General features: G+C 42.0%; 1 protein-coding gene and 1 long non-coding RNA gene across 8 annotated transcripts in view; one reads left to right on the forward strand and one right to left on the reverse strand.

Annotated features, from left to right (window-relative positions):
• Nucleotides 1–181, reverse strand: part of LOC110489227 (neuroblast differentiation-associated protein AHNAK) — a 44,194-nt gene extending 44,013 nt beyond the window's left edge. For 3 of the 6 annotated variants that reach the window (XM_090198901.1, XM_090198903.1, XM_090198897.1), the window contains exon 1: nucleotides 1–181. This exon is cut by the window's left edge and continues 225 nt beyond it. The gene's annotated coding sequence lies outside the window, so the exon portion shown is untranslated. The other 3 variants (XM_090198899.1, XM_090198902.1, XM_090198900.1) reach the window with 3 other exon arrangements.
• Nucleotides 1–27,171, forward strand: part of LOC149978360 (uncharacterized) — a 441,331-nt gene that overhangs the window by 101,673 nt on the left and 312,487 nt on the right. The gene's annotated exons all lie outside the window — the stretch shown is intronic.

Here is a 27,171-nt window from a genome sequence, read left to right on the forward strand (position 1 = left end):
CTTAGAAAGTGCGTTTTACCTTTTTTCTAGTCTGCGTGGCTGTTACTCCGGGCGATGCAGAATGGTTGGACATGCGAACGGGTAGGGCTACTGGTCGTGGATAGAGGGCGGGAAGGAGGGATATAGGGAGGGAGGTGTAGAAGGGAGTGGCCGTAGTCTCCTTTTCTGGCTCTGCCCATCCAATGCAACCTGGAATCAGGGGTAGACATAATATAGTAAATAAATTCCGGGAGATTAATTATGCTGAACAAAAATATAAAGGCAACATGCAACAATTTCAAATACCTTACTGAGTTACAGTTAATTTAAGGAAATAAGTACATTTACATTAATTAATTAGGCCCTATTCCATGGATTTCAGAACTGGGCAGGGGTGTAGCCATGGGTGGGCCTGGGAGAACATAGGCCCACCTACTGGGGAGCAAGGCCCAGCCAATAAGAATTTGTTTTTCCCCACAAAAGGGCTTTATTACAGACATTAATATTCCTCAGTTTCCTCAGCTGTCCTGGTGGCTGGTCTCAGACGATCCTGCAGGTGAAGAAGCTGGATGTGGAGGTCCTGGGCTGGCATGGTTACACTTGGTCTACGGTTTTGAGGCCAGTTGTACGTACTGCAAAATTCTCTAAAACTATGTTGGAGGTGGCTTATGGTAGAGAAATTAACAATAAATGATCTGGCAACAGCTTTGGTGGACAGTCCTGCAGTCAGCATGCCAACTGCACACTCCCGCAAAACGTTTGATATCTGTTGCATTGTGGTGTGTGACAAAACTGCAGATTTTAGAGTGGCCTTTTATTGTCCAAGCACAAGGTGCACCTGTGTAATGATAATGCTGTTTAATCAGCTTCTTGATATGCCACACCTGTCAGGTGGATGGATTATCTTGGCAAAGGAGAAAGGCTCACTAACATGGATGGAAACAAATTTGTTGATCAAAATTATAGAAAAATAAGCTTTTTTTCATATGGAACATTTCTAGGATCTTTTGTTTCAGCTCATGAAACATGGGACCAACACTTTACATGTTTTATTTATATTTTTGTCCAGTATAGTATGTAATGTTACTTTGGTATGGTATGTATTTCATTTGTGGCTGTCCATCATCCATTTTGTATGAGATGTTATGAAATACAATTTGTATAATATGTTACCAATTGCAATTCGTACAATATGTTACAAATTATGAATACCTATGATGTGTTACAAATTCAAATGTTTTGTTGCTACTGTTAGCTAGGTTAGGGTTAGGGGTTAAGGGTTAGGGGTTAATATTAGGGTTAAAGTTAGGGTTAAGGTTAGGGTTAAAGTCAGGGTTAAGGTTAGGGTTAAAGTTAGAGTTAAGGTTGGGGTTATGAGTTAGATTAAAGGGTTAAGTTTAGGGGAAGGGTTAGCTAACACGCTAAGAAGTAGAACAGTATCTAAAAACGAGTAGGTTGTTGCAAAGTTGCTAGTTAGCGAAAACGCTGAAGTTGTTTTGATGAGATTTGATTACGCAACATTTCAGTTGTTAGACATTCACGTTTTACGCCCACCCATAAGTAACCTTCTGTCTTATGTAACCATACAAAATGTAACATATCCTACTAATTTGTATCGCCGGATTTTGGTGTATTATGTTACGTCTAGTCTATGAGACCAGGTTGCCCAATGCAACAGTCATACACATACACTGCTCCAATGACACGAAATAGAAAACTTTTCTACAACCAGAATATGTGGTTAAAGGGGCAGTCCTTCATGGTCCAGTTCTCCAACATAATACATTTGTAACAGAGTTCTAGAGAGCAGATAAACTCATGTGTTTCAAATATAACTTTTTATCATTCAAATATAACTTTTTATCATTCAAATATAACTTTTTATCATAACTCTTGTCTCTTTTTCTTTTGGAGAAACAATCTCTCTTGTTTCTGTATAAACTTTTTAAGTAGTTTTTGTTTGAAGCAATAGGAAAATTGCATTTAAAAAAAAAAAACTTTATTTAACTAGGCAAGTCAGTTAAGTATACATTCTTATTTTCAATGACGGCCTAGGAACAGTGGTTTAACTGCCTTGTTCAGGGGTAGAATGACAGATTTATACCTTGTCAGCTCAGGGGATCTCATCTTGCAACTTTCCGGTTACCAGTCCAACACTCTAACCACTAGGCTACCCTGCCTCCCCAATAAAGTCAAACAATATAGTCCTAACCTATTTATTAACAACACATACAGTTGAAACGTTCTCATTTTGTGTTGGGAGCTTTGGTTGAAAGTCAGCAGGGACATTTGCAATGCTTTGAATGATTGTCCAACTTTGCGCTCTCAGATTCAAGAGATCCATTCAAAACTTCAAACAACCCTTTGTTATGATCAGGGCTGGGTGGGGTGACTTTCTAAATGTAAACCGTTACTAGTTACCTGTCCAAAATTGTAATCAATAACAAAACTTTCAGATTTCACAAACTGATTACATCCCGTTACCCTTAAGAGGGATTATAATTTAACCAGGTAAGTCAGTTAAGAACAATTTTTTTTTATTTACAATGACATCGTACACCAGCCAAAACCAGATAACTGTGCACCCGCCCTATGGGACTCACAATCACTTCTGGTTGTCACACAGCCAGGATTCGAACCAGGGTCTGTAATGATGCCTGAAGCATCAATAAACTGTAGCCTTTGACCACTGCACCACTCAGGAAGAAGACAAACATCAATGTTACCAATTGAATGACATCTATTGCAGGACAAATCAATGTTAAAGTTGACACAGCTGGCCATAATACGTTATTGATATACAATTTTGGACAGGTAACTAGTAACTGTAACGGATTACATAGCCTATCCAACCCTGATGATATAACAAAGGAGTTGTTTCAAGTTTTGTATTGATCTCTTGAATGTTTTAGAAAGTTGGATGTCAAGATGTCAAGATGTCTTGGTTATTATGTGTCATAAGTGACCCAGATTGAGACCCATATACTGCACCAGTCCTGGTCAAGAGCAGTGCCCTATGAAGGGAATAGGGTACCACTTAGAACCATAGGGTTGCAGTTGGCCTAGCGGTTAGCGTGTTGGGGCCAGTAACCGGTAGATCGCTGGTTTGAGTACCTCAGCTGACATACAGTAGGTGAAAAATCTGTCCTTGGGCAAGGCACTCAAACCTGAATCTGCATTCCAGCTGTGTCACCCAATACTGTTATTCATACCAGAGCAAATGCTACACTGTGTAATTTCACTCTCGTTGTGGTAGCCCCACCGCTTGCTCACTTTCAGTGCTAGTCTCACGGCAACAAGACAAAGCATTATACATCATCATCTTTGTTAACAGCAATTAAGTTAAATAAGGGAAACCTTCCCAAATGGCACCCTATTCCCTATATAGTGCACTACTTTTGACCAGAGGCCCAAATACATAGGCATTAGGGTGGCATTTGGGACATAGACATGCAGGGCGTTGTCTAACTTGGTTCCAGGTAGGCTACTCTTTCAGCAGTTATTGTCCTGACCTGAATACACAGGAGAAGTAGACACGGTGAGAAGGTTGTTCTATCAAAAAGGTTATATTTTGTTTTTCACGTGAGGCAGAATATGTCCAGTGAGTATAGAAAGTCCCCTTTCAAAATGTTCGTCTTTTGTTACCTTACACAACCTGAAATGAAAACACATAAAATTGGACTTCTTCCAGCTTTATTTACACACAGTAACCCACAATATCCAAGTGAGAAGAGAACCAAAAAAATAATAATAATTAAAAGTAAAACAGTAAGGACTCCTGAGTGGCTCAGTGGTTAAGGGTGCTGTACTGCAGCGCCAGCTGTGCCACCAGGGTTCGTGCCCAGGCTCTGTCGTAACCGGCCACGACCGGGAGGTCTGTGGGGCGACGCACAATTCGCCTGGCGTTGTCCAGGTTAGGGAGGGTTTGGCCGGTAGGGATATCCTTGTCTCATCGCGCACTAGCGACTCCTGTGGCGGGCCGGGTGCAGTGTGCGCTAACCAAGGTTGCCAGGTGCACGGTGTTTCCTCCACACATTGGTGTGGCTGGCTTCCAGGTTGGATGTGCGCTGTGTTAAGAAGCAGTGCGGCTTGGTTGGGTTGTGTATCGGAGGACGCATGACTTTCAACCTTCGTCTCTCCCGAGGTTATTCTACCCTGTAGGGGAGTTGTAGCGATGAGACAAGATAGTAGCTACTAACAATTGGGGAGAAAAAGGGGTAAAAGTTAAACAGGAAAAGTGGACACCCCCCTGAGCTAATACTTGGTGGAACCCCCTTTTGCTTCAATTACAGTCTCTTCGAATACGTCTCTACTAACTTTGCACTCCTAGACTATGCAATATTTGCCCATTCTTGAGTTTGAGTTTATTTTTTTTACAGGGACAGTGCACATTAATCAACGTTTCAGTAAAAGTGCCGGTTTTAGCCAGCCGGCTAATTTTCAGCCGCAGTACCTGGGCAGGTTATTAAAAACAATTACAATATAGACAATAGCAACATAGGACAAGCAAGACATGGCATACAGACAGAGCCTCATAGGACAAGCAAGACATAGCATACAGACAGAGCAACATAGAACAAGCAAGACATAGCATACAGACAGAGCAACATAGAACAAGCAAGACATAGCATACAGACAGAGCCTCATAGGACAAGCAAGACGTAGCATACAGACAGAGCAACATAGAACAAAAAGCAGCAAGACAAAATTCATAAAAGCAACAAAGTGTTTCCACACCTCACAAGTTACAGACAACAGACAACATGGAAAGCGGCAACACACAGCTAGGGACCATGTTCACAAATCTGATTGACCTTTAGCCATGTCTTCAAGCATTTTGTGAAAGTGTGATAGGTGGTGCAGTTATGTGTGTCTGATGGCAGTGTATTCCAGACATGGGAAGCTCTCACAGAGAAAACAGATTTACTAAAGGTGCTTTTCTTTAAGGGAACTATACAGTCACCTCTCATGGCAGACCTTGTGGATCTGCTGCCATATGTTTGGGTTTTCTGTTTAACAAAAATACTGAGTGGAGGGGGAGCCAGGCCATTTAGGATCTTGAATACAAGACATGCATCTGTGTAATGCACAAGATTTTCCCAACTCGTGCTTTCTGAGGATGTAACAGTGATGATGGCTATTGGGATTCCTATCAAGCACTTTGAGAGGCTGTTTGTAGACAGACTGAATAGGTTTTAATGTTGTACAGCAAGCTTGGGCCCAACTAGTCAAGCAGTATGTTAAGTGGGGGAGTATCATAGATTTGAAGTACAGTTTTGTTACCTCTGTAGTCAAACAATTTCGTATAAATCGGAAATTAGCTAGGTTGAATTTGGTTATTTGAATTACCTTTTTCACATGCTTTTTAAAAGAGAGGTTGGAATCAAGTATGATGCCAAGGTACTTAAAATCAGATACCACCTGGAGCTTCTCCCCTGACACAAAGACATCTGGCTCAGTAGCATCTGTTGCCCTCTTTGTGAAGAACATGCAAACTGTTTTTTTCACATTGAGATGCAAACATGAGTCACGGGGCCACTTTGTAACCTGAACCATTACAGTAGTGAGTTCTTGTGCAGCTTGTTGTTTACTCTTTGCATGCACATATATGACTGTATCATCTGCAGACATTTGAACTTCAGACCCAGTACAGACAGAAGGCAGATCATTAATGTACAGGCTGAACAGGAGGGGCCCCAGTTTTGACCCTTGGGGCACGCCCACATCATAGCTAAGAGTGACGCCCACATCATAGCTAAGAGTGGGCGACAGCTCACTGCTCACTCTGACACACTGAGTTCTGCCTTTAAGGTATGATTTCATCCATCTCAAGGCATCACGGGAAAAGTTGAACTTGGACAATTTTGTGATGAGAATCTCTTGGTTAACAGTATCAAAAGCCTTCCTTAAGTCCAGAAACACAGCCCCAACAACGCCCCCTTTGTCCATCTTGGACTTCGCATTTTCCAGAAGAAAGCAGTTGACCGTTTCTGTGGAGTGTTTCGCTCTGAAGCCAAACTGCATGGAATGTAATGTGAAGGGGCTGTTGTTGAGGTGGGCAATCAGTTGTTCTGCTATACACTTTTCAACAACCTTTGACACCACAGGTATTATACTAATGGGCCTGTAGTTACTCACGTCAGCAGGGTCGCGTTGGTGTTGTCTACTGTAGGCGTGGTGTTCTTTACTGTAGGCGTGGTGTTCTCTACTGTAGGCGTGGTGTTCTCTACTGTAGGCGTGGTGTTCTCTACTGTAGGTGTGGTGTTCTTTACTGTAGGCGTGGTGTTCTCTACTGTAGGCGTGGTGTTCTCTACTGTAGGCGTGGTGTTCTCTACTGTAGGCGTGGTGTTCTCTACTGTAGGCTTGGTGTTCTTTACTGTAGGCGTGGTGTTCTTTACTGTAGGCTTGGTGTTCTTTACTGTAGGCGTGGTGTTCTCTACTGTAGGCGTGGTGTTCTTTACTGTAGGCTTGGTGTTCTCTACTGTTCTTTACTGTAGGTGTGGTGTTCTTTACTGTAGGCTTGGTGTTCTTTACTGTAGGCGTGGTGTTCTCTACTGTAGGCGTGGTGTTCTCTACTGTAGGCATGGTGTTCTTTACTGTAGGCGTGGTGTTCTTTACTGTAGGCATGGTGTTCTTTACTGTAGGCTTGGTGTTCTTTACTGTAGGTGTGGTGTTCTTTACTGTAGGCTTGGTGTTCTTTACTGTATGCGTGGTGTTCTTTACTGTAGGCTTGGTGTTCTTTACTGTAGGCTTGGTGTTCTCTACTGTTCTTTACTGTAGGTGTGGTGTTCTTTACTGTAGGCTTGGTGTTCTTTACTGTAGGCGTGGTGTTCTTTACTGTAGGCTTGGTGTTCTCTACTGTTCTTTACTGTAGGTGTGGTGTTCTTTACTGTAGGCTTGGTGTTCTTTACTGTAGGCGTGGTGGTCTTTACTGTAGGCTTGGTGTTCTCTACTGTTCTTTACTGTAGGTGTGGTGTTCTTTACTGTAGGCTTGGTGTTCTTTACTGTAGGCGTGGTGTTCTTTACTGTAGGCTTGGTGTTCTCTACTGTTCTTTACTGTAGGTGTGGTGTTCTTTACTGTAGGCTTGGTGTTCTTTACTGTAGGCGTGGTGTTCTTTACTGTAGGCTTGGTGTTCTTTACTGTTCTTTACTGTAGGCTTGGTGTTCTCTACTGTTCTTTACTGTAGGTGTGGTGTTCTTTACTGTAGGCTTGGTGTTCTTTACTGTAGGTGTGGTGTTCTTTACTGTAGGCTTGGTGTTCTTTACTGTAGGCGTGGTGTTCTTTACTGTAGGCTTGGTGTTCTTTACTGTTCTTTACTGTAGGTGTGGTGTTCTTTACTGTAGGCTTGGTGTTCTTTACTGTTCTTTACTGTAGGTGTGGTGTTCTTTACTGTAGGTGTGGTGTTCTTTACTGTAGGTGTGGTGTTCTTTACTGTTCTTTACTGTAGGTGTGGTGTTTTTACTGTAGGTGTGGTGTTCTTTACTGTTCTTTACTGTATGCTTGGTGTTCTTTACTGTAGGCTTGGTGTTCTCTACTGTAGGTGTGGTGTTCTCTACTGTAGGCATGGTGTTCTTTACTGTAGGTGTGGTGTTCTGTACTGTAGGTGTGGTGTTCTTTACTGTAGATGTGGTGTTCCTTGGGTGGAAAGATGTATTGGGTTTTCACCAGAAATACCGAGTTATATTTTGGTCTCATCTGACCACAGCACTTTTTGCCACTTGGCCTCAGAATCTACAATGTGCTTATTTTGGCAAAGCTCAAATGAAACTTGATGTGGTTTTTTTTTTTGAGGTAAGTTTTTTTTCTTGGGCAGTGGAGTCCGCTATGAACAGCTGTTTTGTTCTGAACTAATCAAAGTCATTACAATTGTTTTTTTTGTTTTTTTTTCACCAGGTAGGCCAGTTGAGAACATGTTCTCATTTACAACTGCGACCTGGCCAAGATAAAGCAAAGCACTGCGACAAAAACAACAACACAGAGTTACACATAAACAAATGTACAGTCAATGACACAATAGGAAAAAATTGAAAAATCTATGTACAGTGTGTGCAAATGTAGAAGAGTGGGGAGGTAGGCAATAAATAGGCCATAGAGGTGAAAATAATTACAATTTAGCATTAATACTGGAGTGATAGATGTGCAGATGATGATGTGCAAGTGGAGATACTCTGGTGCAAAAGAACAAGAGGGTAAGTAATAATATGGGGATGAGGTAGTTGGGTAGTGCTATTTACAGATTGGCTGTGTACAGGTACAGTGATTGATCGGTAAGCTGCTCTGACAGCTGACGCTTAAAGTTAAAGAGGGAGATATACTCCAGCTTCAGTGGTTTTTGCAATTCGTTCAAGTCATTGGCAGCAGAGAACTGGAAAGAAAGGTGGCCAAAGTAAGTATTTGCTTTGGGGATGACCATATATATATATATATATATGTATATAGCTGCTGGAGAGCGTGCTACGAGTGGGTGTTGGTGACCATTGAACTGTGATAAGGCGGAGCTTTACCGAGCAAAGACTTATAGATGACCTGGAGCCAGTGGGTTTGGCGACGAATATGTAGTGAGGGCAAACCAACGAGAGCATACAGGTCGCAGTGGTGGGTAGTATATGGGGCTTTGGTGACAAAACGGATGGCACTGTGATAGACTACATCCAGTTTGCTGAGTAGAGTGTTGGGGGCTATTTTGTAAATGACAACGCCAAAGTCAAGGATCGGCAGGATGGTCAGTTTTACAAGTGTATGTTTGGCAGCATGAGTGAAGGAGGCTTTGTTGCGAAATAGGAATCCGATTCTAGACATAATTTTGAATTGGAGATGCTTAATGTGAGGCTGGAAGGATCCAATCAAATCAAATCAAATTTATTTATATAGCCTTCGTTCATCAGCTGATATCTCAAAGTGCTGTACAGAAACCCAGCCTAAAACCCCAAACAGCAAGCAATGCAGGTGTAGAAGCACGGTGGCTAGGAAAAACTCCCTAGAAAGGACAAAACCTAGGAAGAAACCTAGAGAGGAACCAGGCTATGTTGGGTGGCCAGTCCTCTTCTGGCTGTGCCGGAGGCATGGTCCTAGGGCTCAGGTCCTCCAAGAGAGAAGAGAGAAAGAGAGAATTAGAGAGAGCACACTTAAATTCACACAGGACACCGAATAGGACAGGAGAAGTACTCCAGATATAAAAAACTGACCCTAGCCCCCCGACACATAAACTACTGCAGCATAAATACTGGAGAGGAGAGTTTACAGTCTACCCAGACACCTAGGTATTTGTAGATGTACACATATTCTAGGTCAGAACCATCCAGAGTAGTGATGCTAGTCGGGCGGCAGGGTGCGGGCAGCAATCGGTTGAAGAGCATGTGCTTAGTTTTACTAGCATTTAAAAGCAGTTGGAGGCCACGGAAGGAGTGTTGTATGGCGTTGAAGCTCGTTTGGAGGTTTGTTAGCACAGTGTCCAAAGAAGGACCAGATGTATACAGAATGGTGTCGTCTGCGTAGAGGTGGATCAGGGAATCACCCGCAGCAAGAGCGACATCATTGATATATACAGAGAAAAGAGCCGGCCTGAGAATTGAACCCTGTGGCACCCCCTTAGAGACTGCCAGAAGCCCGGACAACAGGCCCTCCGATTTGACACACTGAACTCTATCTGAGAAGTTGTTGGTGAACCAGGCGAGGCAGTCATTTGAGAAACCAAGGCTATTGAGTCTGCCGATAAGAATGCGGTGATTGACAGAGTCGAAAGCCTTGGCCAGGTCGACGAAGACGGCTGCACAGCACTGTCTTTTATCGATGGCGGTTACGATATCCATTAGGACCTTGACCGTGGCTGAGGTGCACCCATGACCAGCTCGGAAACCAGATTGCATAGTGGAGAAGGCACGGTGGGATTCGAAATGGTCGGTGATTGGTTCAGAGAATACGGAGATGTGGTAGAGAAAAAGCAGTCCGATATGCTCTGGGTTGATATCGCGCTGTGAAGACTGACAGGAATTGACTGGGTTGAGGCTGGCTGATGTCCGAGTTAACGGTGACTACTAGCTTGTAGCTAGTTAGCTTCCAGTTCTGAAGTATAAAAATAGCAGATCCGTACCACATTGGGTGAGGCGGGTTGCAGGAAAGTATATTCAGCCCGTAGATGGAAATTGAGATTTAAAAATATAAAAATATAAATACGAAATATATACTAGAAAAACAATATATAAACGGGATGGGACAAGACAAACAAAACAGACTGCTACGCCATCTTGGAAATCATGGCCAATTGATCACAGATGGAAGTCAAGTAGCTTGATTTGTGATCTGGAAGGTGGTTGGTTATACCTCAGCATGTTTGGGATTGCAATTCTAAGGGGGGGGGGGTTCACTTATAGAAATAGTGTATTTTACTGTTTATCTTATAATTCATTTTCATTTTTTTTTGTGTGGTTTTTTTCACTTGGGTGTTTTGGGTTACTGTGTAAATAAATCACTTTTATGTGTTTTCATTTCAGGCCGAAAGGCAAAAAAAAGCTGAACATTTTGAAAGGGGGTGGTGGCTTTCTATTCCCACTGTAAGCGAATAGCTCAGTTAGAACAATATGACAATCCAACACAATTAACATCTGAGAGTTTATGCTATTCATTATGCTATTCAGATATTGGCCTTTTTTGTGCCTTGAACCCGCAAGTCGCACTGAAATAAACTGGATGTCTTTCCAGTCTTTCCTTAAAAGTCAATCAGCAGTGTGATAGATCACTGATAAATGAGACAATTGATCAATTGATTGATGAACTGCTCCCAGAAAAGTTCTGCTAAAGTCCATAGATTCTACCAAAGAAAGACTTCTGTGTGTGTGTGTGTGTGTGTGTGTGTGTGTGTGTGTGTGTGTGTGTGTGTGTGTGTGTGTGTGTGTGTGTGTGTGTGTGTGTGTGTGTGTGTGTGTGTGTGTGTGTGTGTGTGTGTGTGTGTGTGGGTGTGGGTGTCTGTGTCTGTGTGTGTGTGTCTGTGTCTGTGTGTCTGTGTGTGTGTGTGTGTGTGTGTGTGTGTGTTTGTGAATACTTGCAGGTAGGTGTCTTTGTGTGTGTGTGTGTGGGTGTGGGTGTGTTTGTGTGTGCAGAGCATGGGTCCTTGCACGTAGGTGTGTGTATGCGGGCGTGCCCGTGTAGGTGCGTGTGCTTGTCGATGCTGTCATATCCCAGGCCATGTCACACCCATATTGACTGAGGTGAAACAGCAAACAATCAGATGGAGAGAGAGAGAGAGAGAGAGGTTGGAGAGAGTGAGAGAGAGAGGTTGGAGAGAGAGAGAGAGAGAGGTTGGAGAGAGTGAGTGAAAGAGAAAGAGAGAGTGAGAGAGAGAGGTTGGAGAGAGAGAGAGAGAGAGGTTGGAGAGAGTGAGTGAAAGAGAAAGAGAGAGTGAGAGAGAGAGGTTGGAGAGAGAGAGAGAGAGAGGTTGGAGAGAGTGAGTGAAAGAGAAAGAGAGAGTGAGAGAGAGAGGTTGGAGAGAGAGAGAGAGAGAGGTTGGAGAGAGTGAGTGAAAGAGAAAGAGAGAGTGAGAGAGAGAGGTTGGAGAGAGAGAGAGAGAGAGGTTGGAGAGAGTGAGTGAAAGAGAAAGAGAGAGTGAGAGAGAGAGGTTGGAGAGAGAGAGAGAGAGAGGTTGGAGAGAGAGAGAGAGAGAGGTTGGAGAGAGAGAGAGAGAGAGAGAGAGGTTGGAGAGAGAGAGAGAGAGAGAGGTTGGAGAGAGAGAGAGAGAGAGGTTGGAGAGAGAGAGAGAGGTTGGAGAGAGAGAGAGAGAGAGAGAGAGAGAGAGAGAGAGAGGTTGGAGAGAGTGAGAGAGAGAGGTTGGAGAGAGAGAGAGAGAGGTTGGAGAGAGTGAGTGAAAGAGAAAGAGAGAGTGAGAGAGAGAGGTTGGAGAGAGAGAGAGAGAGAGGTTGGAGAGAGTGAGTGAAAGAGAAAGAGAGAGAGAGAGAGAGGTTGGAGAGAGTGAGTGAAAGAGAAAGAGAGAGAGAGAGAGAGGTTGGAGAGAGTGAGTGAAAGAGAAAGAGAGAGAGAGAGAGAGGTTGGAGAGAGTGAGTGAAAGAGAAAGAGAGAGTGAGTGAGACACCATTGTAAACACAACCTATGTTTATTTATTTTCCCTTTTGTAAATTAACTATTTGCACATCATTACAACACTGTATATAGACATAATGTGACATTTGAAATGTCTTTATTCTTTTAGAACTTTTGTGAGTGTAATGTTTAGTGTTATTTTTTTATTGTTTATTTCACTTTTGTTTATTATCTATTTCACTTGCTTTGGAAATGTAAACACGTGACAACAAAGCCCTTAAATTGAAATTGATTCATGCAATCTCCTCTGAAATGTTTGAGATGTGTCTGTTACTTTAAGAAAATACATGACGTTTGAAAGTAGGCACTTTTCTGTATGGGGTTGTGCATGTCATGCTCACACAGTTTGTTAAGCAAATTTAGAAACATGCTTTGTATGAAATGACTATAAACTTTCTCCTTTCAACTAACATTGTGTTAAACTTTGTTGAACATTTAGTTAAATCACACAATCATATCATCATAATCAAGTCACAAAATACAATATGTGGTTTGTACTTTAGAAAACGACCAAATTTATGCTGCAAACTGCACCTGTGTGCCTGAGTACCTGGTTGCTTCACTTCCACTTGGGCGTGGTCCATTTTGAAGACCAGTTGCATGTGTTGCTTTTCTCACAGTCTGCTGTGTCTGACTAACACTTTGTCATGCTCAGTGACTCACAAAGCCACAAATTGTATTTAATGAAAAATATTTTTTTTAAATTACAGCTAAACACTCTACGTTTCTAAATGCCGTTCCTATAATGCGTCTACTTTTCATTTTCTCCAACAGCTCATTGTTATTTTTTATTTGCAACACCAACAACAAAAAAACGTAAGGAATGTGACAGTGGTTGAATGGTAGGATATGTAGGAAGCACGGGTGTGTTTCCTGGTGAGTGTACTGTAGTTGTAGGTGTGTCTGCCTATGAGAACCAGAGCAAATAGCTGGGGCTACAGTCACCGTGAGTCAGAGAGATTGTCCCAAATGGCACCCTAATTCCTTATTTAGTGCACTGCTTTGATCCTATTGGGCTCTGTTCAAAAGTAGTGCGCCGTATAGTGAATAAGGTGTCATTTGGGAAGCATGCAGAGCCCCGCATGACTACAATACATACACAGCCACCGTAGCATTGATGGCAGAGAAGAGGGAAAGTATTTTGTAATTAGAAGAGAGGGATGAATGTGTGGGACATGTTGAACTATTCTGGACCGGAAGTCCCAGAAAAACAGAAGTCCCCACAAGAATAGTAAACGAACAGAAATTTGACTAACTGGGGACATGTTGTTAGTCCCCACAAGGTTAAATGCTATTTCTAGAGGGTTTAGGGGTTACAATTAGGGATAGGAGATAGGTTTAGGGTCAAGGTTAGGTTAGGTTTTTGGGTTAAGGTCAAGGTAAGGGTAAGAGTACGGGTTAGTGTTAGGTTTAGGGGTTACAATTAGGGATTAGGAACTAGGTTTAGGGTCAAGGTTAGGTTAGGTTTTTGGGTTAAGGTCAAGGTAAGGGTAAGAGTAAGAGTACGGGTTAGTGTTAGGTTTAGGGGTTAGGGTAAAATGGATTTTGAATGGGACTGAATTGTGTGTCCCCACAAGCTTAGCTGTACAAGACTGTATGTGTATGTGCGAGTGTATGTGCGTGCGTGTCCATTGGACAGATCTACAAACACATTTACAAACATCCCTGGAGCAGCCAAATACGATAAAACAGATAAACATCTGGAACGTCTTCATCCAGATGTTTACCATCCGTTTAAACGAGAAGGTCCACATGCCAATAGTAAAACACCAAAACCCAAATGATGATAATCAACTGGAATTCCAATCCTCCGATTGGACAATACAAGCAGTGTGTTTAGTAGAGAATAGCCAGCCTCTTGTCTGTTTCATTTTTTTCATGAGATCAGTTGATAGATCATGGGGTAGTATTTGTGATACGTCAGGCCTGCTCCTCATCGTAACCTTAGGATGTTGTGTTGTTGTCTGTAACCTTAGGATGTTGTGTTGTTGTCTGTAACATTAGGATGTTGTGTTGTTGTCTGTAACCTTAGGATGTTGTGTTGTTGTCTCTAACCTTAGGATGTTGTGTTGTTGTCCTCAGGGTAACCTTAGAAGTTGTGTTGTTGTCTGTAATCTTAGGATGTTGTGTTGTTGTCTGTAACCTTAGTATGTTGTGTTGTTGTCCTCAGGGTAACCTTAGAAGTTGTGTTGTTGTCTGTAATCTTAGGATGTTGTGTTGTTGTCTGTAACCTTAGGATGTTGTGTTGTTGTCCTCAGTGTAACCTTAGGATGTTGTGTTGTTGTCCTCAGGGTAACCTTAGGATGTTGTGTTGTTGTCTGTAATCTTAGGATGTTGTGTTGTTGTCTGTAACCTTAGTATGTTGTGTTGTTGTCCTCAGGGTAACCTTAGAAGTTGTGTTGTTGTCTGTAACCTTAGTATGTTGTGTAGTTGTCTGTAACCTTAGGATGTTGTGTTGTTGTCTGTAACCTTAGGATGTTGTGTTGTTGTCTGTAACCTTAGGATGTTGTGTTGTTGTCTGTAACATTAGGATGTTGTGTTGTTGTCCTCAGGGTAACCTTAGGATGTTGTGTTGTTGTCTGTAACCTTAGGATGTTGTGTTGTTGTCTGTAACCTTAGGATGTTGTGTTGTTGTCTGTAACCTTAGGATGTTGTGTTGTTGTCTGTAACCTTAGGATGTTGTGTTGTTGTCTGTAACCTTAGAATGTTGTGTTGTTGTCTGTAACCTTAGGATGTTGTGTTGTTGTCTGTAACCTTAGAATGTTGTGTTGTTGTCTGTAACCTTAGGATGTTGTGTTGTTGTCAGGGTAACCTTAGGATGTTGTGTTGTTGTCTGTAACCTTAGGATGTTGTGTTGTTGTCTTCAGGGTAACCATAGGATGTTGTGTTGTTGTCAGGGTAACCTTAGGATGTTGTGTTGTTGTCAGGGTAACCTTAGGATGTTGTGTTGTTGTCTGTAACCATAGGATGTTGTGTTGTTGTCTGTAACCTTAGGATGTTGTGTTGTTGTCTGTAACATTAGGATGTTGTGTTGCTGTCTGTAACCTTAGGATGTTGTGTTGTTGTCTGTAACCTTAGGATGTTGTGTTGTTGTCTGTAACCTTAGGATGGTGTGTTGTTGTCTGTAACCTTAGGATGTTGTGTTGTTGTCTGTAACCTTAGGATGTTGTGTTGTTGTCTGTAACATTAGGATGTTGTGTTGTTGTCCTCAGGGTAACCTTAGGATGTTGTGTTGTTGTCTGTAACCTTAGGATGTTGTGTTGTTGTCTGTAACCTTAGGATGTTGTGTTGTTGTCTGTAACCTTAGGATGTTGTGTTGTTGTCTGTAACCTTAGGATGTTGTGTTGTTGTCTGTAACCTTAGAATGTTGTGTTGTTGTCTGTAACCTTAGGATGTTGTGTTGTTGTCTGTAACCTTAGAATGTTGTGTTGTTGTCTGTAACCTTAGGATGTTGTGTTGTTGTCTGTAACCTTAGAATGTTGTGTTGTTGTCTGTAACCTTAGGATGTTGTGTTGTTGTCAGGGTAACCTTAGGATGTTGTGTTGTTGTCTGTAACCTTAGGATGTTGTGTTGTTGTCTTCAGGGTAACCATAGGATGTTGTGTTGTTGTCAGGGTAACCTTAGGATGTTGTGTTGTTGTCAGGGTAACCTTAGGATGTTGTGTTGTTGTCTGTAACCATAGGATGTTGTGTTGTTGTCTGTAACCTTAGGATGTTGTGTTGTTGTCTGTAACATTAGGATGTTGTGTTGCTGTCTGTAACCTTAGGATGTTGTGTTGTTGTCTGTAACCTTAGGATGTTGTGTTGTTGTCTGTAACCTTAGGATGTTGTGTTGTTGTCTGTAACCTTAGTGTGTTGTCTGTAACCTTAGTATGTTGTGTTGTTGTCTGTAACCTTAGTATGTTGTGTTGTTGTCTGTAACCTTAGGATGTTGTGTTGTTGTCCTCAGGGTAACCTTAGGATGTTGTGTTGTTGTCTGTAACCTTAGGATGTTGTGTTGTTGTCTGTAACCTTAGAATGTTGTGTTGTTGTCTGTAACCTTAGGATGTTGTGTTGTTGTCAGGGTAACCTTAGGATGTTGTGTTGTTGTCTGTAACCTTAGGATGTTGTGTTGTTGTCCTCAGGGTAACCTTAGGATGTTGTGTTGTTGTCTGTAACCTTAGGATGTTGTGTTGTTGTCAGGGTAACCTTAGGATGTTGTGTTGTTGTCTGTAACCTTAGGATGTTGTGTTGTTGTCTGTAACCATAGAATGTTGTGTTGTTGTCCTCAGTGTAACCTTAGGATGTTGTGTTGTTGTCTGTAACCTTAGGATGTTGTGTTGTTGTCTGTAATCTTAGTATGTTGTGTTGTTGTCTGTAATCTTAGTATGTTGTGTTGTTGTCTGTAACCATAGGATGTTGTGTTGTTGTCCTCAGGGTAACCTTAGAAGTTGTGTTGTTGTCTGTAATCTTAGTATGTTGTGTTGTTGTCTGTAACCATAGGATGTTGTGTTGTTGTCTGTAACCTTAGGATGTTGTGTTGTTGTCCTCAGGGTAACCTTAGGATGTTGTGTTGTTGTCTGTAACCTTAGTATGTTGTGTTGTTGTCTGTAACCATAGGATGTTGTGTTGTTGTCCTCAGTGTAACCTTAATGTGTTGTTATCCCCCCCCCCCGATATGGAATGAACTCCAAGATAGACTTCAAGTAGGTACATGTCGTCCCATGCCCTACAGTCCCTTTAAGACATTAATAGACCATTGTATGTATATTTCTGTATATTGTATATAGAGCTTTCTTTGTATCCAGGACTCCCTTGTGAAAGAGACTTGGATCTCTATGTTGATGTCAAACTTAAGGTTAATCAAATAAAGAAAAGTGTTGACTCACTTGTACATATCGGAGCTACTATAGTCTTCTTTTAAACTTTTGAGACATCTTGCTTTCATTGAAACTGAGTTCTAAATGTCTGCCTCTTCTGTGTTAGCTTGGAAATGTCATTCTGATCGTTTTCTGGACCTCTTCTGTGGTAGCTTGGAAATGTCATTCTGATCGTCTTAAGGACCTCTTCTGTGGTAGCTTGGAAATGTCATTCTGATCGTTTTCTGGACCTCTTCCGTGGTAGCTTGGAAATGTCATTCTGATCGTTTTCTGGACCTCTTCTGTGTTAGCTTGGAAATGTCATTCTGATCGTTTTCTGGAGTACAATCGGAGGTAACTGCCAAAATAATGGAAATACTTGAGTAAATGAGAGATACAAAGTATGTTGAAAGCAGGTAGGTCATTCTCATGAAACTGACATTTGACACTAAAATTCAGAAGTTCAGAAGCAATTTTTTACAAAATGTCCTCTAGGATCACTGAGATCAGGATCTGAACTTATCTATTTCCTAAGAAAATCAGTTATTAACAAATCAATTTCAAGTTTTACATTGCTCCTCCAATGAGAAGGCCTGAGTTTAGCCCTCAGTAGAGTCAGAAGGCCTGAGTCTGAGCCTGAGTCAGAAGGCCTGAGTTTAGCCCTCAGCAGAGTCAGAAGGCCTGAGTCTGAGCCTGAGTCAGAAGGCCTGAGTTTAGCCCTCAGCAGAGTCCCCAATAACTGGATGTTCCGGTTTTCAGGGATGAAGCTATTTGCAACCTAGCTTTCATTTCCTTTAAACCTAGCTTCTCTTACGCCTGCTACGTTACGTTAGCCTGAGTTAAACATAACACTGATATTTATTTTTATTCTTTCAAATGTATTTTATAATGTATCTCATTACCGTGGCATAATTTTTCCCACTTGTGCATGCATGTTATTAATCTTTACTTACACATATTTGGATAAAGAACAAAGGTCACACTATCAGATTAAGCCAAAATTGCTAAAGTATACATTGTATTTGTCCTGACATTTCCTAAATGTTGGTGCATTACGGTAATGATGAGCAGGTTTCAGAGATGAGATTGAATTTTTCCGGTAATGAGTGTTGTATAACTTACCATTTAAAACCTGTACTGATCTCTATCAGAGACTCAGTAACCCAATACATCATCCGACTGTATCACTTATTAATCCCCAATTACTTGCATAGTACTAAAATCACTGATCTTAATGCAATTTACTAAAATACCCCTTTATTTCAGTTTAAGTACATGTACTGTAATTAAATGAATGTATTTTTCAAAAGTCGAAAGGACTTAAACTTAACCAAGTGACTTAAACAAATAAAGAATTATCCAAGGTCTTGACAGCTATTAGGATGTGGATATTTTGGGTTGTAAAGGTATTTTAGATGTACAGGGCATTCGGAAAGTAATCAGACCCCTTGCCTTTTTCAAAATGTTGCTATGTTACAGCCTTTTTATAAAAACGGACTAAGTTGTTTTTTTCCCCCACATCAAATCTACACTCAAAATCCCATAATGACAATGCAAAAACTTGTTTTTTTTAAATTGTTACAAATTTATTACAAATAATACATTGAAATATTGCATTTACATAACTATTCAGACCCTTTACTCAGTACTTTGTTGAAGCACATTTGGCAGCAAGTACAGCCTCGAGTCTTCTTGGGTATGATGCTGCAAGGTTGGCACACCTGTACTTGGGGAGCTTCTCCCATTCTTCTCTGCAGATCCTCTCAAGCTCTTTCAGGTTGGATGGGGAGTGTCGCTGCACAGCTGTTTTCAGGTCTCGCCAGAGATGTTCGATCGGGTACAAGTCCGGGCTCTGGCTGGGCCACTCAAAGACATTTAGAGACTTGTCCCAAAGCCACTCCTGTGTTGTCTTGGCTGTGTGCTTAGGGTTGTTGTCCTGTTGGAAGGTGAACCTTCGCCCCAGTCTGAGGTCATGAGCCCTCCGGAGCAGGTTTTCATCAAGGATCGCTCTGTACTTTGCTCCTTTCATCTTTCCTGACTAGTTTCCCAGCCCTTGCCGCTGAAAAGCGTCCCCACAGCATGATGTTGCCACCACTATGCTTCACCGTAGGGATGGTGCCAGGTTTCCTCCAGACATGATGCTTGGCATTCAGGCCAAATCTTTGTTTCATCAGACCAGCGAATCTTGTTTCTCATGGTCTGAGTCCTTTAGGGGCCCTTTGGCAAACTCCAAGCGGGCTGTCATGTGCCTTTTACTGAGGAGTGGCTTCTGTCTGGCCACTCTACCATAAAGGCCTGATTGGTGGAGTGCTGCAGAGACGGTTGTACTTCTGGAAGGTTCTCCCATCTCCACAGAGGAACTCTGGACCTCTGTCAGAGTGACTATCGGGTTCTTGGTCACCTCCCTGACCAAGGCCCTTCTCCCTCGATTGCTCAGTTTGGGATATTAACAGTATAGGTACATTTAAAAACAGATACACATGTCAAAATTGGGGATATCCTCATTTGGGTGGTGGGGTTGCTCTTTGCTGAAACACAAACTGCTGATTGTGGCTTAAAAGTAAGCTAAATGGTTTTAAACTCCATACATCTTGACAAACACTACAACAACAACTAAAAAAGATCTATACATTGGGTTTAAAGAGTGGTCCCAGGAAATAAAAAAGTTATTAGCACAACACACCCATTGACAATACATTTGAATTAGCTTATTATCATTACCTAAACGAAGGTCCTCGTTACCGAAACTGACCTAAAAATGACGTTGTAATGAGAACTGTGTGTTTCGGTAATGATAGGCCCTTAAGCTCAATCTGCAAATAATAGAATAGAGCCATTGTGAGTCAGCAAACAATGGACCACATCACTGAAGCCCATTCATGCGTCCATATTGGTAAGGTAATCGTTCTCTTACCTTGACCTGATTTGAGCTTTTTGTTGTTGCCGCTTCAGTACTGAGAAGGCCAAGTGGGGTTAAGGGGTTGTTGGAGAATAAGAACCTCATTCTGAACAAGACAACACATGAACTTGTGCTCATCTAAGGACTTACAACTCTAGATGATGCATCATGGGTAAATAAAACTTAATTTAAAAAAAATAAAAAAAATAAAGCTATTAACATCCCATCATGCTTAGGGTCATGTATGAAAATGCTGGGCAGGACATTATTTTGGCTACCATGGCTATGCCCCACATAGGATGGCAATGCCCCCATCCACATGGCACGAGTGGTTTTTGAATGGTTTGATGAGCATGAAAACGATGTAAACCATATGCCATGGTCGTCTCAGTCACCAGATCTAAAAACCCAATTGAACTTAGATTCTACAGTGGCGCCAGAGACAGTGTTTTCCACCACTATCGAATTATGGAATTTCTGGTGGAAGAATGGTGTCTCATCCCTCCAATGGAGTTCCTACAGCTACTGTAGGTCAGGAAGGCAGAGTTATCATACACCAAAATCCCTCCACTGAACATGTAGAGTCTAAACTAAAAAAACAGACGAACCAGCAATGACAGCTACCAATGTCTAACCATCTTGCAACACGCATATCCTAGATCACGGAAATCAGGCTATCGTTATGTTGTTGTCATAGTTACTTTGTCATTTGATGATGGGATGTTTTCGGGATTTCCCCCACCACACTCACATGATTCAGAAAGTCAGGAAAGCCTTCCCCAGAGCCTCCCCACCCCTATCCTGTCTTCTGATAGGCTACAGAGAAGATAATGAAGAAGGGGGGGAAAAGCAGGGAATGAGAGACAGATTGAATTGTGGTTTCCACTGCTGAAGTTGTGAGTCACGGACACGAGGGAGGAACAGAGAGGAGGCTGAAAAAAAATACTATTCTGGGATGGTTGGCTGCTATAGCAACATAATAAGCAAGGGGGGCAGGGATGTTTCCATAGCAATGCCCTGTGTGTGTATATAAATATCAGATGCCAAAAGAAGAGGTTGTAAGTGCTGTGACAAACTATGCAGAAATGAAGTGCAGTCAAAAAAAAAAAAAACTTTTCTTTATACTATTATTGCGTGGTGAATAGATAGTTTGTCTATAGGACTGAGAATATGTCCCGGTACTTTGAGTTTTTCCGGGATTACCCTCTCATAGCTAGCAGCGCTGGCATGTTACGTCTTGTTATAGCCGACCACAGGACTGAACAATCAACCACCCTCCACTTAGGGAACACAGTTGCCTCAGCACTTTGCTCAAGGTGCGTAACACTCCACCTAGAATTTCAACAGCCAGGCGGAAAAGTTGCTACACCCTTTTATTTAGCTACTTTAAGGCTAAAGGCAATGATAGTTTGAGTTTTATCTGACGCGTCACATCAGTAGTTCATTCTATTCACAGATAAACCGTTTCTCAATGTGGATGCCCTCCTCCCCTCTCCCCGAGCCGTTGTTCTTCGAGTCAGAGTTTTTTAAATGTATTTTTACTATTGACCCAGTGGGTGATAAAAAAAACAACAACACTTTACAACAGTTTGGTGTAGCCTTCGTCAACGCTCCTTTACTCAGACAGATACCATCCCGTGAGCTCCGCATTCCTGTCGTAGTTGGCCGTGTTCCAGAAACCCAACACTGCAGTGTGGCAACGAATGGCAACGAGTCCTGTTAAAAGTAGGTGTTGTTGTAATTATATCTGTTGAGGGAGTGAACTAAACCAGTCTAAGCCGTCTTTATCTATGTGACTCAAACGTACCCCGAAGGACTCATTTTGGACACCACCTGTGGTAGCTAGACCTTAAACAAACCAAGTCCCAAATACACCAACCAATACCCTGGTTTCACCTGAGTGTCTTGAGTGTATTTAGGTCCAAATAGTGTGCTCACTTACCACTACCCTCCGCCATCCCGCAGGCCCCGCCCGAGAAACCTATATTGAGAAGTATTTAAATGATTCTATATCTCTGCAGAATGTAAGCTATGGCATTTATCTATTTCAAAAACAGACACTGAGACGCACGTGCTATTTACACACGTCACATTCACTTTTGCTCTTTGTTTGATCAATATCAAATCCGAGATATCTTGTAGATTTTTTGGCAAAACAATGATCAATAGTTCTCGGCTGAGCCTGTGACTTTAGTGAGTATTGCAGTTGTGCTTTGGTAGACGACATCAATTTCAACGCCCCACCTCCCAACTTTGGAAATATGAGCCTGAGGAACTAAGGGGTCTCATATCCAAAAATGCAGGGGCTGCCTGTCTGTTTTCCTTCTCCGTCCCCCTCTTCTCTCTCTCTCTTCTCTCCCTCTTCTCTCTTTGGTATGTAGCAATGACAGTGTTCTCTCTCTCTCTCTCTCTCTCTCTCTCTCTGTCTCTCTCGCTCTCTCTCTCTCTCTCTCTCTCTCTCTCTGTATGTCTTTCTCTCTCTCTGTCTCTCTCTGTCTCTGTCTCTCTCGCTCTCTCTGTCTCTCTCTCTGTCTCTCGCTCTCTCTGTCTCTCTCTCTCTCTCTCTCGCTCTCTCTCTTCTCTCCCTCTCTCTCTCTGGTATGTAGCAATGACATAGTGTTCTCTCTTCCCTCTCTTTCTATCTCTTCTCTCCCGCTCTCTGGTATGTAGCAATGACATAGTGTTCTCTCTCCCCCCCCCCCCTCTCTCTCTCACACACACACACACAGTCCTACAGAGCAGCTGGAATGATATACAGTCGTGGCCAAAAATATTGTCACCCTTTTTTCTAGTAACTCACAATTTTCCCTAAAAATAAGTTGAAATTTACCAAAGTATTATATTAAAGAATGTTTGTTTTGGATTCAGAACTTAATATATCAATTTTAATCAGAAATTAAACAGAAATGGCATTGACAAAATTATCCACACCCTGGACTTAATATTTGGTAGCACTGCCTTTGGTCAAAATAACTGCAATCAAGAGCTTCCTATAAACATCGAAGAGCTTCCTATAACCATCGAAGAGCTTCCTATAACCATCGATGAGCTTCCTATAACCATCGATGAGCTTCCTATAGCCATCAATGAGCTTCCTATAACCATCGATGAGCTTCCAAATAACCATCGAATGAGCTTCCTATATACATCAATGAGCTTCCTATAACCATCGAATGAGCTTCCTATAACCATCGAATGAGCTTCCTATAACCATCAATGAGCTTCCCATAACCATCAATGAGCTTCCAATAAACATCAATGAGCTTCCTATAACCATCAATGAGCTTCCTATAAACACCAATGAGCTTCCTATAACCATCAATGAGCTTCCTATAAACATCAATGAGCTTCCTATAACCGTCGATGAGCTTCCTATAACCACCAATGAGCTTCTTGCACCTCTGTACTGGCAGTTTGGTCTGCTCCTCTTGTGCAAACTGCTCTAGTTCTCCCTGTTTTGAAGGATGCCTTCTCCCAACTTCTGATTTCAGATCCCTCCGTAAAATTTTCAATTATACTTAGATCTGAACTCATTGCTGGCCACTTCAGAACCGTCCAGCGTTTTTGTGATGAACCATTCCTCGCGCTGTTTTGAAGTGTGTTTTTGGGGGTCATTGTCCTGTTGGAATACCCGTTACCTTTGACGGAGACCCAGCTGTCTGACACTGGATCCGACATTGCGCTCCAAAAAAATGCCTTGGTATTCTCCTGATTTCATAACGCCAGGTACAAGTTCAAGGCACCAAGTGCCAGACGTAGCAACCCCAAAACATAATTGAATCTCCACCATGTTGGACTCTAGGGAAGATGTTCTTTTCTTTAAAAGCTTCATTTTGTTTTCTGTAAATATAGAGATGGTGTGCTTTACCAAAAAGCTCTAATTTTGTCTCATCTGTCAACGGGACATTCTCCCAGAATTGATTTGGGCATGTTCAGGTGTGTTTTGGTAAATTGCAGTCTGGCTTTCTTTTTTCTCTCTCTCTCTCAGCAGTGGGGTCCTTCTGGGTCTCCTACCACATAACCCCCTTTCATTGAGTTTGGCGACGGATGGTGCGAGTTGAAACTGTCATACCTTGTGTGTGAAGGTCAACTTGAAACTGTCATACCTTGTGTGTGAAGGTCAACTTGAAACTGTCATACCTTGTGTGTGAAGGTCAACTTGAAACTGTCATACCTTGTGTGTGAAGGTCAACTTGAAACTGTCATACCTTGTGTGTGAAGGTCAACTTGAAACTGTCATACCTTGTGTGTGAAGGTCAACTTGAAACTGTCATACCTTGTGTGTGAAGGTCAACTTGAAACTGTCATACCTTGTGTGTGAAGGTCAACTTGAAACTGTCATACCTTGTGTGTGAAGGTCAACTTGAAACTGTGTGGCAGTTCAACGAGGTGCTTTCTCCACCATTATAACAGTCCATCGCTACAATCTTCCATCAAGTTCTCTCCCACGTCCAGGGAGGCTGGCTACAGTGGCACGGGCCTTAAACTTGTTGATAACATTACATACGTTGGAGACAGGAAACATCTCACAGGAAAGGTCTCTGGAGGTGGACTTGTAGCCTTGAGATTGTCCAGGCTCGGCTACAATGTTGTGTCTGACCTCCTCAGATAATTCTCTGGTTCTCTTTATTTTCTCCGTGCTCGTTGCGGTACAAACAGTGACACAAAACAGGAGAATGAGTACTTTTCTCTATTCATACTGGTTGAATGAGGGATTTTTATATTGCAGGCACCTGCAACTCACCACAGGTGAGTTCAATTCCAAAGTAAACGAGAATTACCTGCTACTTCTATTTACGTATTTATGAAATAATCGATCATTTAGTAAATTAATCTGATTTTGTTTTGTTGCAAAACAAAGACATACATATGTGGATACCAAAGGATTTAAAACATTTCAACAGTTTTCTGGAAGACAGTGTAATGCATCCCAAATGGTACCCTATTCCCTATGTAGTGCTCTACTTTTAACCAGAGAACAATGAACATGCTCTATTGCCCTGGTCAAAAGTAGTGCACTACATAAGGAATAGGGTGCCATTTGGGACAAGGGAACTGTTCTTCTTCCACAGCCCCATTCAGCTATTTCACCCTTGCCACAGTCATAAATAACCCTTGCCCTCTGACCCTCACCATTCCATTCCAATGCAAAATGACTCTCTCGCTGTTGTGTTTTAGTGCCACTGCAAAACACAGCCTTATGACCCCTTTAAGTGTGTGTACCAACTGACTGGAGGCTGGCAGGGAGCGGAGGGAGACAGCGCAGAGGGGAGGAAACAGGGCAGAGGGGAGGGAGACAACCACACCCACACTCAAACCAGCCAGGATTGTTTTGTAAAAAATACATATTTTGTAAAATGGAATTTTAAACGTTATAGTCATATCTTACGGTGGGCCGGGTGGAATACTTAAAATAAAAGTTTGTAATTTTGCTAATTTTTTGTTTGTTTGTTGTTGTTATAAAGCAAAAGAAGAATATTAATGTTGATCAATATGGTCTTACATCTTTTAGAAAAATATGAATGATTATAGAAGAATGCCAATATGTTAGTATATCCTTACCACGGTATACCATATGAAATTGTATCTTCTGTCTCCCATAATAAATTGTATCTTCTGTCTCCCATAATAAATTGTATCTTCTGTCTCCCATAATAAATTGTATCTTCTGTCTCCCATAATAAATTGTAACATTTGCAGGATGTTAACAAAGCTATATATGAAAAATGTTACTGGGTTGTAGTCTGTTGTCTAATTCATTAACATTTCTAAAACTGTCTGGTATTGACAATTAAACCACTATTTCTGGTATGAATATGTCAAGACGGAGAAGATCCCAATTTAGACACAATGTTGTCTAAACCCACTTCCTCTAAAGATTCTGACACATCGGTTCAACCCATGACAACCAAAACTAGAGTAAAGTAACTGTCACTCTACCATAGGACAAGTATGACAGTGAAATAAAGTGCGTGAGTTGAAGTGAAAGATTTAGAGAACAGGGAAGTAGGGATTGGGGTGAGGTTGGTTTCTACTTCTGCTGTGTTTGTTCTCTTCAGACCCAAACCAAACCTTGACTACAACCATCCCACTCTCGCCAGATGTGTGGACAGAAACAGATGCCAAGCTCATGCTTACCGTGCCTAAACATTCACAAGGGATTAACAAAGAGAAAGAAATAAAGTAAATGAACAATACATAGCTTATGTTATTTTTTTTTCAAATTGGCCAAACACGCTTCTTTTGAAGATCAATTATTGTAAAGTTGAGCAATGAGAGAGGACGTCAAAGTAAGAAATGAAGCGGAGGGTGGGGGTGGGGGTAGGAGAGGGGCAAGTTCACAGAGGTGCGTTCCCTACCATTATAACAGTCCATCGCCACAATCTTCCATCAAGTTCTCTCCCACGTCCAGGGAGGCTGGCTACAGTGGCACGGGCCTTAAACTTGTTGATAACATTAGGTACGGTGGAAACAGGAAACATCAAGGCCTCTGGAGGTGGACTTGTAGCCTTGAGATTGTCCAGGCTCGGCTACAATGTTGTGTCTGACCTCCTCAGATAATTCTCTGGTTCTCTTTATTTTCTCCGTGCTCGTTGCGGTACAAACAGTGACACAAAACAGGAGAATGAGTCCTTTTCTCTATTCATACTGGTTGAATGAGGGATTTTTATATTGCAGGCACCCGCAACTCACCACAGGTGAGTTCAATTCCAAAGTAAATGAGAATTACCTGCTACTTCTAGAAGGTGCCAATAACATTGCCGGGGCCATTTTAGGATTTCTTTGTGGAATAAGCTAACATTGCTGTTGGATTGTAGCTGCTTGGGTTGGACTTTTTAACTTAAAAGTTACTGGCCAAACTCTAGACTGTACAGCCTTTAGAGACTAGGCTTGTTCTGGTCGTTGTGCAGCCTTTAGAGACTAGGCTTGTTCTGGTCGTTGTACAGCCTTTAGAGACTAGGCTTGTTCTGGTCGTTGTACAGCCTTTAGAGACTAGGCTTGTTCTGGTCGCTGTACAGCCTTTAGAGACTAGGCTTGTTCTGGTCGCTGTACAGCCTTTAGAGACTAGGCTTGTTCTGGTCATTATACAGCCTTTAGAGACTTGTTCTGGTCGTTGTACAGCCTTTAGAGACTAGGCTTGTTCTGGTCATTATACAGCCTTTAGAGACTTGTTCTGGTCGTTGTACAGCCTTTAGAGACTAGGCTTGTTCTGTTGGCTGTACAGCCTTTAGTGACTAGGCTTGTTCTGTTTGCTGTACAGCCTTAAGAGACTAGGCTGGTTCTGTTCGCTGTACAGCCTTTAGAGACTAGGCTTGTTCTGTTCGCTGTACAGCCTTTAGTGACTAGGCTTGTTCTGTTTGCTGT

Source organism: Oncorhynchus mykiss, chromosome 14, assembly GCF_057628025.1.
Source record: "Oncorhynchus mykiss isolate SJ-2025 chromosome 14, ASM5762802v1, whole genome shotgun sequence".
NCBI classification, from domain to species: Eukaryota; Metazoa; Chordata; class Actinopteri; order Salmoniformes; family Salmonidae; genus Oncorhynchus; species Oncorhynchus mykiss.